We start from the raw sequence: 7847 nt of genomic DNA on the forward strand, positions 1-7847 counted from the left end.
CATTGGTGGGGCAGGAATGGTTCTTCAGGCCTCCAGATGACTGTCTGACTGTCTGAAATACCCCATTGAGAGGGTCCTAATTTTCTTAAATTTTTTTATTGTTATGTTAATCCCCATACATTACATCATTAGTTTTAGATGTAGTGTTCCATGATTCATTGTTTGTGCATAACACCCAGTGCTCCATGCAGACGTGCCCTCTTTAATACCCATCACCAGGCTAACCCATCCTCCCCCCCTCCCCTCTAGAGAGGGTCCTAATTTTCTACTCATCAGGCAGCAATCTGGTACCTCACTAGAAAAAAGGGAGTGCCCTAGATAGAGGACACAGGCATTCTGGGCAGTGGAAAGGGAATGCGATGGATACATTGGCATGGTAGGACCCAGATCAGACACTCAGGAATTATTGCAAGGCTTCCCTAGCATGTGAATATTTGGAGATATCCCAAGCAAGTCCAGTCCCCAAATTGGTTAGACTGAGTGTTCTTCCCAGGATCATCTTTCTCAGTGGTGTTCAGGGAGGGAGCCAGACCATCTGCCTTCCTCTGGGCATACCTCTCTAGCCAAACTGTGAATTCACTTTCAAACTCATAAATGAGAGTTATTACGGTGGCATTAATTCGGTGAGTAACAGCTTACATACATTATTGTATTCACTTCTCACAACAGTTGTGCAACAATAAGTATTTGATTCCAGAAGGATTTAAGCAGGTCACAGGGACCACGGGAGACCTGGGTTGTGAGGCTCTGCAGCCAGAAAGAATGCCTCAGATCACAGAACCAAGCCCGTGGGGGCACCGTGGCAACTGCCACTGAACACCAGACCCTGCAATTTGCAGCCCAACGCTGACACTGATGCTGGAAGGCCCTGATGGCACCACTGCTATGGGCCGTCCTGGACCTCAATCTTCCTGCCAGCAGCCACAAAGAATGGCAGACATCTGCCATCATGTTGTTCCAGCCATTTCATGGAAGAGAAACGGAGGCTCAGAGTAGAGAAGTAAACCGCTTAAGATCACGTAAGATCACACAACCTCTTTGACACCAGGTCTGCTTGACTGCAAAGTCCATGTTCTTTCCACTGTGTTTTGCTGCTGTGAACCACTTTACTTCTCCAGGCTGCTGCTTCTCAGCCTGTAGTCTGGAGAAAATTGTGATATCAGCTGATCACCAAGGTCCTCCGGCTCCAATAGGTTATAATTCAATTATTTTGCATATTGCTGGTTATGGTCCCTGCATTGAGCAAGGTCCCCTGAGGGGAGCTAAGTACTTCCCATTTTCCTGAAATGGACTGGTATTTATCATCTCCATACTAGCAGAAGCCAAGAGTAGGTGTAGGAGTGAGGGGAGAACCAGACATAGGGAACATGCAAGGAAGACGCCTGCATGTGTATCCTGGTTATTTTTCTGTGGAGTGCCTAGAGACACATATCCTTCAATGGCTCATCACCATGTTAATATCTGGGAGGTGCCCCAAAATCCACATGTCAAAAATAAATGCATTAATTCGGTATTCTCTCCCCTTACCCCCACTAAAAAATTCCTGTTCTTCCTCCCATGTCTTCTAATCCTATTCACGGAATCGCCATCGTCCTTCCCTTTGTCTGCTTTAATCAGGTCATCAACTTCACAACTTCTATCTAGAGCGCCTTCTCTATGAGTCTTCACTACCCTTTCTGTTGTTACCTGGTCCAGGCCCTCATCTCCTTTCTGGGTATTTTTTCTCCTAATAGACCCTCCACCTCCAGCCCCAACCTCTCTTGGTCCTACGTCCTCTCCAGGGCCACCGGTGTGACCTCATAGACATAGCTCTCCTTGAGGTACTGACTCTTCCCATCTCCCCACCAAGTTAATGGCAAAGACCCCATTGCTCACAGCAGTGCTACCAAAACCTTGTACTGTTTTCATGACGATGTCCATAGCGTCTTTCCACCCCTATAAATGTTTAATATTCTTCTTGAATTCTTTTTTTTAAAGATTTTATTTATTTATTTGACAGAGAGAGACACAGCTAGAGAGGGAACACAAGCAGGGGTAGAGGGAAAGGGAGAAGCAGGCTTCCCACCAAGCAGGGAGCTTGATGTGGGGCTCGACCCCAGGACCCCAGGATCATGACCTGAGCCGAAGGCAGTTGCTTAACCAGCTGAGCCACCCAGGCGCCCCTCTTCTCGAATTCTATTGGCTTTTCTTACTACCAGGTTTAGCTTCTGTGCAAAAGTATTTGTGAAGTCATAGTTTGGGCATTATATTGTTTTTCCCACCACACATTAAAAATTACATAAGAAAACAAAATTTTAAAGTGTGTGTGTTACCTGAATCATCTTACATACCACCACTAGTGGTATATTTTGAGAACGCTGGATACTGAATAAAGGTCAAATTCTTTTTTAGTAAACTCTACCCACAACGTGGGGCTTGAGCTCATGACCCCAAGATCAAGATTGCATGCTCTACCAACTGAACCAGGCAGGCACCCCAAATCAAATTTTTTTTTTTTTGAGAGAGAGAGAGCACATGCATGGGGGTGAAGGAGGAGCAGAGGGAGAGGGAGAGAGAGAATCTTAAGCAGACTCCAGGTCCAGCACGGAGCCCCATGTGGAGCTTGATCTCTCGACCCTGAGATCATGACCTGAGCTGAAATCAAGAGTCAGATGCTTAACCAACTGAGCCACCCAGGCGCCCACCAAATCAAATTCTTAAAGCTGGTATTCAAAGACCTCCCTCATTTGATCCCAGTCTAATTTCCAGGTTTAATTTCCAGACAGCCCATACACATAGAGTGCTGCAGGGTACACTCTGTATTTCCAGACACACAGTCTTCCCTTAACTTTTTGCTTTTTTCCCTAGGGCCTCCTCAAGCTTTAAGGCCCAGCTCAATTATCAAGTACCATGTGAAATCTCAGATCTTTCCAGACAGAATCAAGCCCCTTCCTTCCTTCCTTCCCTCCTTCCTTTTCTTCCTTCCTTCCTTTCCTCCCTTCTTCTCTTCCTTATTTTCTTTCTTTTTTTTTTTCTTGAGAATGGTTTCTTCCTCTATGCTTCTAGCTACTCATACAGTGATGTGAGACTTAATATAATTTTGCCTCTAATCTTTTACTTGATAATTTTCCCTCTATAACATTAACATTCAGAGGTATATCATTCAGAGTCCTTGGGGAAAACAGATTGCATACTCAAATGGGGGAACCAAGGAAAATATAACAAAAGAGCTGTTCATACTGTTCATAAAGTTGTGGGTAGGGTTAAAGAATATCTACCAGAGTGGTGAAGCATTGAGTCTGGCATCAGTGAGGAACACTAGAAGTAACCCCTAGGCCTGAAGGGGCCAGGGAAGGAAGGGTTACAAGAACCCAGAAAGAGCTGTAACTAGCTGTAGTTGGAGGAAAGGGCCACCCAGCAGGGTCTGTGGCCTCTGGTAACCACAGGAGTGAGTCCAAGAGACACAGCAGGAGAGTTGCCAGTTCAACCCACAGAACCAGGAGAAAGAATACATTGTTTTCTTTAAACTACCAAGTTTTTGTCATCATTGTTGTGTTTTTAAGTAATCTCTATGCCCAACGTGGGCTCAAACTCATGATCCTGAGACCCAAAGTTGCATGCTCTACAGATTGAGCCAGCCAGGTGTCCCTGGAACCCATACTTTTAAAAAAATAATTTATGTATATTTTAGAGAGCTAGAGCATGAGAAGGGGGAGGGGTAGAGGGAGACAGAAAGGGAGAGAGAATCTCCAGCACACTCCCCACTGAGCGCAGAGCCTGACGCAGGGCTCGATCCCAGGACCCCAAGATCACCACCTGAGGTGAAACCAAGAGTTGGTCACTTAACCGACTGAGTCACTTAGGTGCCCCGGAACCCATACTTTTGATACAAACATAGTAAAAATGTTTTCACTTTTCATAGAGATACTTAAAACAGTTTCCTGAGAATATTTAATCTTTATTTTGTCTCAGTTGTTTGAGACATAGCAAAATATATGATGCTGTCTCTAGAAATTTTATTCCAAGCCCATTTACCTGCCATTAGGATAGTTTACCTTCTTTTTTTTTTTAATGTTTTATTTATTTATTTGAGAGAGAGAGAGAGTGAGAGAGAGAGAGCCCAAGAGGAGGTAGGGTCAGAGGGAGAAGCAGACTCCCTGCCGAGCAGGGAGCCCGATGTGGGACTCGATCCCGGGACTCCGGGATCATGACCTGAGCTGAAGGCAGTCGCTTAACCAACTGAGCCACCCAGGCGCCCGATAGTTTACCTTCTTTAGTTGATCCTATATTGGCGATCTTTGTATATCTGTGATCTTTACAAAGTAACCATTTATGCATTACTCTCTAAGGTGATTGATATTTAATAAACAAATATCTTGGTCCTGAGGTGTGCAGGTCTTGTGGATTGGCTCACTGAACATTTATTCTTTTTTTTTTTTTTTAACACTGTTTGTCTTTTGTTTTTAGGATTTTATTTATTTATTTAACAGGGAGAGAGAGAGAGAGAGTGAAAGAGCACAAGCAGGGGGAGCAGCAGGGAGAGGGAGAGGGAGAAGCAGGCTCCCCACTGAGCAAGGAGCCTGATGTGGGGCTCGATCCCAGGACCCTGGGATCATGACCTGAGCTGAAGGCAGGCACTTAACTGTCTGAGCCACCCAGGCGCCCCTGAATCACCTTCTCTTTTGCCTTCCTTTATTACTGAGGGTAGAATTTATTCCTAATCACCTTCTCTTTTGCCTTCCTTTATTATTGAGGGTAGAAAAGAAAATGCTAAAATTTCTGGGCTCCCTTACAGCTAAAGATGGCCATATAATAGTTCGGTTTGAGGAGATGTAGGTGAAAATCTGCTGTGAGATCTTCTTTTCCTGTATAAAAAGAAAAAGCCACAAGAGGAAGAAGCCCTTTGTCTTAGCCCTTTTGCTTTCCTCCTGATTGAAAACAAGAGAATTTGAGAATGATTTAATAAAGAACCTATTTACAAAGGTGTAGGGAAACCACAGGGGTACAGCAGTACCCTAAGGTGAGTATCAGAGAAGCTGTCACCAATATAGGCTGGAAGCAACTAGAAACAGAACAAGAGATGTGTGTGTGTATGGGGGGGGGTATTGGAGGAGTGACTTGAGGGGTGCTAGGACCTTCAGTGGGGGTCACAGATACTCTCCCCACTCCATCTGACCTTCTGTGAGGGCTTCCCTTAGGCTGAACTCTGCTGGGATCCAGGGGGCAAGGTCTGCCTCCTGGAAACAAATCTAGGTGGAAAAGAATAGAGAGTTAATCTGGAAAGAAAAACAGCGCAAAAGGCATCTCACTTATCTTTATATCCATACTGTGCAACAGGTGGTGTGAGTATCTGGTACAAAGTAGGAGATGAATAAATTTTTATTGAATTTCATTGAATATAGTTCTTTGTTCTACCCTGCAGTGCTTAAGACCCAATCTGGATTCTCCACCAACCTCACCCAGGCCAAATAATTCAACATAAAATTGCTGGTCTGCAAGGAACTTCCTTTAGCCCGTTGAAAAGCTATTTGGGTCCCTTTCTGAGGCCAGAGTAAGTGGCTCTTTGAAACAACTTTTGTATATTTAGACTTTCTAAAGCATTAGATAGTTCCATAGTTATACAAAGCCTGTCTTCCAGTACAGTTTAACTGCTACATACCCACTTCATCAGGCCCTTCCAGAAGAACTACCTTCTGTGTTCTGTCTATATGGCTAAGTCTCAGTTCCCACATCTGTAAGATAAGGGTGATAATAACTACCCATCATTCGAGCCTCAGGTACAAATGTCACCTCCTCAGGCTTTCTAGGATACCATATAAAAGAAGAGGTGTACCACACCCCATTACTCTCTAGCCCATTAATACCTTGTTTTTCCTCCCACTGCAGTTATTACTCTTTTATTGTAGTTTATTTATTGCTTATTTGTAGATTGTTGGTCTTCTCCCAAAAGAATACTTGCTCCTTGTGAGCAAAGACCTTGTCTGTGTTGTTTGCTGCTCTATTCCCAGCATCAAGAAGGGTGCATGGGGTATGATGGTTATTTGATAAATATTTGTAGATGAATGGATAAATAATACCAATTACCAACTTTAGGGCTGTTGTGAATATTAAATGAGGTAACAATGAAATGCACCTGGCGCAAAGTAGAACTCCATAAACCTAGCTGTTTTCTTTCTTCTTTTTCCCTCCCTCACCTGCTATATCCAATCCTTTAGCAAATCAGATTGACCTTAGCCTCAAAATGTATCCAAAATTCTCTACTTCATTCATCTCTGCCACTCTAGTCAAGCCCCCTTCACCTCTCACCTGGACTACAAGTAAGTCTCCTAGCTGATCTCCCTTCTTCCCCTCTTGCTCTTGTCCCCCTCATTCTTCACAATGAGAGAACTTTATTTATTTATTTTTAACCAGGGAAAACTTTTAGAAACACAATTCAGATATTCAGATCATCAACTGCTTTCTGGGTACCCAAACTTCTTTACATGGCCTGGCCCCTGCCATCCTCTTAGACTTCATCTGCTTTAGGTCCACACACACACTCTCTCCCTCCCTTTCTCCTGGAATTTAACAGATTTATTTTCATCGTAGCACCCATAGCACTGATGGATTCTTCTGTCAGAACTTTGTGCTCGCTGGCTCCTTACTGTCTTTCAGACCTCAATTTACTTATTTATTTATTTATTTTTAAAGATTTTATTTTTATTTATTTGACAGAGAGAGACACAGTGAGAGGCAACACAAGCAGGGGGAGTGGGAGAGGGAGAAGCAGGCTTCCCGCGGAGCAGGGAGCCCGATGCGGGGCTCGATCCCAGGAGTATGGGATCATGACCTGAGCTGAAGGCAGACGCTTAACGGCTGAGCCACCCAGGCGCCCCTAGACCTCAATTTAAATAGGGATTCCTTTGAGAGGAAGTATTACTAATCTAATGTGGCCATTTCTTATTATACCACCTTTTATATCACTTAATACCATCTAATATTTCCTTGTTTATATGTTTGTCTCTTCCAACTCGGTTTTAAGCTTTGTGAGCACAGAGACGTCTGTCACGTTCTTCGCTCTATCCCCAAAGCTAGAACAATACCTGAAACACATAGTATATGCATAATAAATATTTGTTGAATAAATTAATGCATTGATTATGATGATGACAACAAAATTTCAGACGACCTGGCCACAAATTCTAACGACTTTCTCAAGAATAAGAATCGCATTTCCGAAGATCCTGGTAGACTGCGGAAATCGACAATAAAAGATCTGGGGCCAAAGTCTGGGGGAAGCAGAGGTAATATATTGGAATTTGGGCCTTTTCCCCCCATCCAAGGCTCTTAGAGACCTCGCAGAAGGGAAGCCTAGAATCTTCCGAGAAGAAATTCCAGCCCAGCCACAACGAATATTTTTCCATCCACGATTCTTCGCAGCCACTTCTGCTAGGTTGAAAATGCGCAAACACCTCTAGGACCCCGGGCTCCTTTCTGTTTCTTTATGAATGAACCGGCTCTAGTCTGCGCAGGCGCAGCTCCTGGTTCTCCTGCTCCACGTGAGGCCCACCCTTCCCTCCCGCTGGCGGCCCCGCCCTTATTCTTTCTAATGAACCAATGGCGAGCGGCCTGGGGGGCGGAGCCCGGAGCGGCGCGGCACTGTAGATCCCCCGGCGCCCGGCTCCCTCGCGTTAGTCTTGCTGTGTTGTGATCACGTGGCCAGCTCCGGGCGCGGCGCTTGTTTTGGTTTCCCTCTAGCTTGTCCCTGGCAGCTTCGGGGTGAGCGACTTTGCTGTGCCGGTTGCTGCGCCTGCCTTACACTCTGATCTCCTCTTCTTAGGGCTCTTTCAGCCCGCAGTTCGGCAAGCCCCTCGGGGCCGGCTACTGCC

Source organism: Neomonachus schauinslandi, chromosome 5 (genome assembly GCF_002201575.2).
Source record: "Neomonachus schauinslandi chromosome 5, ASM220157v2, whole genome shotgun sequence".
NCBI classification, from domain to species: domain Eukaryota; kingdom Metazoa; phylum Chordata; class Mammalia; order Carnivora; family Phocidae; genus Neomonachus; species Neomonachus schauinslandi.